This window comes from Panthera pardus, unplaced genomic scaffold, assembly GCF_024362965.1.
Source record: "Panthera pardus isolate Hobbes unplaced genomic scaffold, ASM2436296v1 HiC_scaffold_27, whole genome shotgun sequence".
Lineage (NCBI taxonomy): Eukaryota > Metazoa > Chordata > Mammalia > Carnivora > Felidae > Panthera > Panthera pardus.
This window is the reverse complement of record NW_026526843.1, coordinates 110,683,931-110,688,882: the sequence shown is the minus strand read 5'-3', so window position 1 is coordinate 110,688,882 and position 4,952 is coordinate 110,683,931. Positions and strand designations below refer to the sequence as shown.

The 4,952-nt window shown below is 37.2% G+C and overlaps 1 pseudogene; it reads left to right on the top strand.

The window, feature by feature from the left end:
- The first annotated feature begins 2,256 nt into the window (after positions 1–2,256).
- Positions 2,257–2,915, top strand: LOC109260798 (peptidyl-prolyl cis-trans isomerase FKBP3-like; annotated as a pseudogene).
- Positions 2,916–4,952: the final 2,037 nt, after the last annotated feature.

The window sequence follows — 4,952 nt, the reverse complement described above, 5'->3', positions numbered from 1 at the left end:
TTCCCTGCTCATGGATTGGAAGAATAAATATTGTTAAAATGTCAATACTACCCAAAGCTATCTACACATTCAATGCAATCCCAATCAAAATTGCACCAGCATTCTTCTCAAAGCTAGAACAAGCAATCCTAAAATTCATATGGAACCACAAAAGGCCCCGAATAGCCAAAGTAATTTTGAAGAGGACCACCAAAGCGGGAGGCATCACAATCCCAGGCTTTAGCCTCTACTACAAAGCTGTAAGCATCAAGACAGCATGGTATTGGCACAAAAACAGACACATAGATCAATGGAATAGAACAGAAACCCCGGAATTAAACCCACAAAAGTATGGTCAACTAATCTTTGACAAAGCAGGAAAGAATATCCAATGGAAAAAAGACAGTCTCTTTAACAAATGGTGCTGGGAGAACTGGACAGCAACATGCAGAAGGATGAAACTAGACCGCGTGCTTACACCATTCACAAAAACAAACTCAAAATGGATAAAGGACCTGAATGTGAGACAGGAAACCATCAAAACCCTAGAGGAGAAAGCAGGAAAAGACCTCTCTGACCTCAGCCGCAGCAATTTCTTACTTGATACGTCCCCAAAGGCAAGGGAATTAAAAGCAAAAATGAACTATTGGGACCTCATGAAGATAAAAAGCTTCTGCACAGCAAAGGAAACAATCAACACAACTAAAAGGCAACCAACAGAGTGGGAAAAGATATTTGCAAATGACATATCAGACAAAGGGCTAGTATCCAAAATGTATAAAGAACTCACCAAACTCCACACCCAAAAAACAAATAATCCAGTGAAGAAATGGGCAGAAAACATGAATAGACACTTCTCTAAAGAAGACATCCAGATGGACAACAGGCACATGAAAAGATGTTCAACGTCGCTCCTTATCAGGGAAATACAAATCAAAACCACACTCAGATATCACCTCATGCCAGTCAGAGTGACTAAAATGAACAAATCAGGAGACTATAGATGCTGGCGAGGATGTGGAGAAACAGGGACCCTCTTGCACTGTTGGTGGGAATGCAAAATGGTGCAGCCGCTCTGGAAAACAGTGTGGAGGTTCCTCAAGAAATTAAAAATAGATCTACCCTATGACCCAGCAATAGCACTGCTAGCAATTTACCCAAGGGATACAGGAGTGCTGACGCATAGGGGCACTTGTACCCCAATGTTTAGAGCAGCAGTTTCAACAATAGCCAAATTATGGAAAGAGCCTAAATGTCCATCAACTGATGAATACAGAAATTGTGGTTTATATACACAATGGAATACTACATGGCAATGAGAAAGAATGAAATATGGCCTTTTGTAGCAATGTGGATGGAACTGGAGGGTGTTACGCTAAGTGAAGTAAGTCATACAGAGAAAGACAGATACCATACGTTTTCACTCCTATGTGGATCCTGAGAAACTTAACAGAAATCAGGGGAGGGGAAGAAAAAAAAAAGAGGTTAGAGAGGGAGGGAGCCATAGCATAATAGACTCTTAAGAACTGAGAACTAAGCATTGATGGGGGGTGGGAGAGAGGGGAAATTGGGTGATGGGTATTGAGGAGGGCACCTTTTGGGATGAGCACTGGGTGTTGTATGGAAACCAATTTGACAATAAATTTCAATTAAAAAAAGTTAAAAATAGAATTACCATATGATCCAGTAATTTCACTATTTGCCAAAAAAATACAAAAAGACTAATTTGAAAAGAATATGCACATGTTCATTACAGCATTATTTACAATAGCCAAATTATGGAAGCAACCCAAGTGTCCATCAGATGAAAGGATAAGAAGACATGGGGTGTGGGTGTGTGTGGGTATGCATGCATGCAATGGAATATGCATGATATATATATATATATATACACATATATATACACACACACATATACATATATATACACACATTTTATATATATATATATATATATATGCACACAATGGAATAGTACTAAACCATAAAGATGAAATATTGCCATTTACAACAACACGGATGGATCTAGAGTATAATGCTAAGTGAAATAAGTCGATCAGAGAAAGACAAATATATAAATTCACTTATATATGGAATTTAAAAAATGAACGAAGAGAAAAGAGACAAAAATCACTCTGAAATACAGAGAACAACCTGGCAGTAATCAGAGGGAAAATGGGTGGGGGAATGGATGAAACAGGTGAAGGGATTAAGAGTACACGTATCATGATGAGCACTGGGTAATGTATAGAATTTTCTAATCACAAGCAGGGGAAGATGGCAGTGACTGTTCCACAGCAGCACTGGACCATAGAGTAGCTGTGCAATGGGCAGCTACCCAAGAAGGACATTATCAAGTTTCTACAGGACCACAGTTCAGATTTCTTTCTTTCAGAACATAAGTTATTAGTAAACATTAAAAATGTGGCCAAAACAGCTAACAGGCACCATTTGGTTTCAGCCTATAATCATCTTTTTGAATGAGCTTCAAGGGTACTGAAAGTATAAATATCTGAGCAGGTGAAAAATGTGAAGTTTAATGAAGACAAACCCAAAGAAACCAAGCCTGAAGAGACTCTGAATGAGGGTCCACCAAAATAAATTCTGTTCTTAAAAATGGAGATAAAACCAACTTTCCCCAAAAGAGACAGGTTGTTCACTGTTAGTATACAGGAACACTATAGGATAGGACTGTTTATGATATTAATATTCAAACAAGTTCAAAGAAGAAAAATGCCAAGCCTTTAAGTTTTAAGGTTGGAACAGGCAAAGTTATCAGAGGATGGGATGAAGTTCTCTTGACCATGAGTAAAGGAGAAAAGGCTCGACTAGAGATTGAGCCAGAATGGGCTTATGGAAACAAAGGACAGCCTGATGCCAAAATTCCACCAAATGCAAAACTCATTCTTAAAGAGGAATTACTGGATATTCATTGAAATAACAATGCTTCAGGTATAAAGACATCAGCAACAATAAAACATGGCCCTGAAGAAACTTATATAACTAATTTGAGCTGGTTACTATTGTAAGGGAAGAGTCAACTGGAAAATTCAAGAAGTCAAATATTGTTTACTCTATCCCCAACTTTTAAGATATGCAATCCATCATAATTCCCTAAAGTGTGAAATATTTTACTACAGCTGCATAAAATATTGGTTATGGGGAACTGATTTTCCTTTTACCTCAGGTTGTAAACTAAAAGGTTCAATAAAAATGTATCAAGTGTCAAAAAAAAAAGAATTGTTAAATCACTATATTGTATACCTGAAACTAATAGAACACTGTATGTTAATTATATTGGATTTAAAGTTTAAAAGAAAAAAGTAATATTCTTTTCTTCTATTTTGCTAAAAATTTTTATCATGAAAGAATGTTTAATACTGTCAAATGATCTTTCTTCATCTGTTCAATAATTGCATGATCCCCCCCCTTATTCTGTTAATGTGATGAATTAAACTGCTTGATTTTTAAATTTTAACCCAACTTTGCATTCCTGGGTGAAGGCCTACTTGATCATGATGTGTCATGCTCTTTGAACATTCTTGTACAGGTCTTTTGGTGCACTGTGCACACATTTCTTTTAGCTACATATATAGGAGCAGAAATACTGAGTCATAAAGTATGGACATTGATTTTAAGGAAAGAGTATGGCTTTAGGGGTATTGAATCAAGGCTTAAGGAAGACTTCTGGGGGTATATGTTCAACAGGCAATTAAAAATGTGGGGCTGGAGTTTGGGTAGAAGCCAGAGGTGTGGATTTGGGAGTCATCAACAAAAAGCTTACATGTGAAGCCACTGGGATGGAATGCTCTGTGTGGGGGAGGATCAGGGAAGAGAGAAGAGGACTCCAGATTAACACTTGAGAAACACCTGTAGCTAAGAGGCAGGAGGACAAAGAACCAGGAGAGAGAGGCACGACTTCATATGGGTGGGACAAAAACTAAGAGTATCAACTTTTCAACATTATGGATAAAACAAGGAAAAGGACTCCTTAGTTTTGGTGACCACGGACCTTCATACTATTTTCTCCCTTGCTATAGCTACTGCTATGTTTTTCTGTTTAATTTTCATCTTTATAAAGTTCTTCGGTTACTTTTGGAGTCATGCCAATTTGCAAGGCTGTTATCACCCTGGCAGCTGCTAAGAACATTCTATTCCACCCCACAGAAATACTCAGGACAGAGTACTTAATGAGGACTTACTAATTATAGGCCTATCAGTCAAAATTATGACCCCCAAAATAGCAGAATTTCAAAAGTCAGCTGAAGGTGTATGTGGCACAGGACAAAGCAGCCACACAAATGGATAAAGAGAAAAAAAGGTTCTCTTTAAAAACTATTAACTTCATAGAATTGGGTAGCTGAAGTCTCATAACTTGATATACTGAACTTCCCTTCATGCTACCTCTTGCAACTTTCTGTCATACTATGTAAGGCTCCTTTTCAAAGGCAACTGGAGGAAAATCACAAGAAAAGACAAAGGGGAAGAAGAGGGCAGGTCAGCTGAGTTCTGTGGATAAAAACATTAGAGAAAGTTTGGGAAGATTTCACTAGCTTGCCTCTACATTCTCTTTGAGCAGAAAGTAAAGCAACATATACACTATAGGTCATTAGGTACACAGCAGCATCCTTCAATATGCAGTGAATGTTATTCCACAAAATAAATATCATGCTTTTACTGTATTCCAAGCAAAAGAAAGATAATTAACCCTGCAGTAAATATCTCTCATCAACAACATAAAAGCTATGTTCCATGCCTTTTAAGGCAATGGAAACTAAGAGCATAAAATAAATGATAAAGAAATAAGATGCATAACTTCCAAACCAGAAGAAGAAAAAAAAACTTAAATAAACAGGAACAAGAAAGCAAAAATTAAACCCAAATATATCAGTAATCTATGTCTTTAACCACTATCTTTAATAGATAAGTAAGTCTGTTTATATTGAGTGGGTGAAAACAAAAGCCAGAGATAG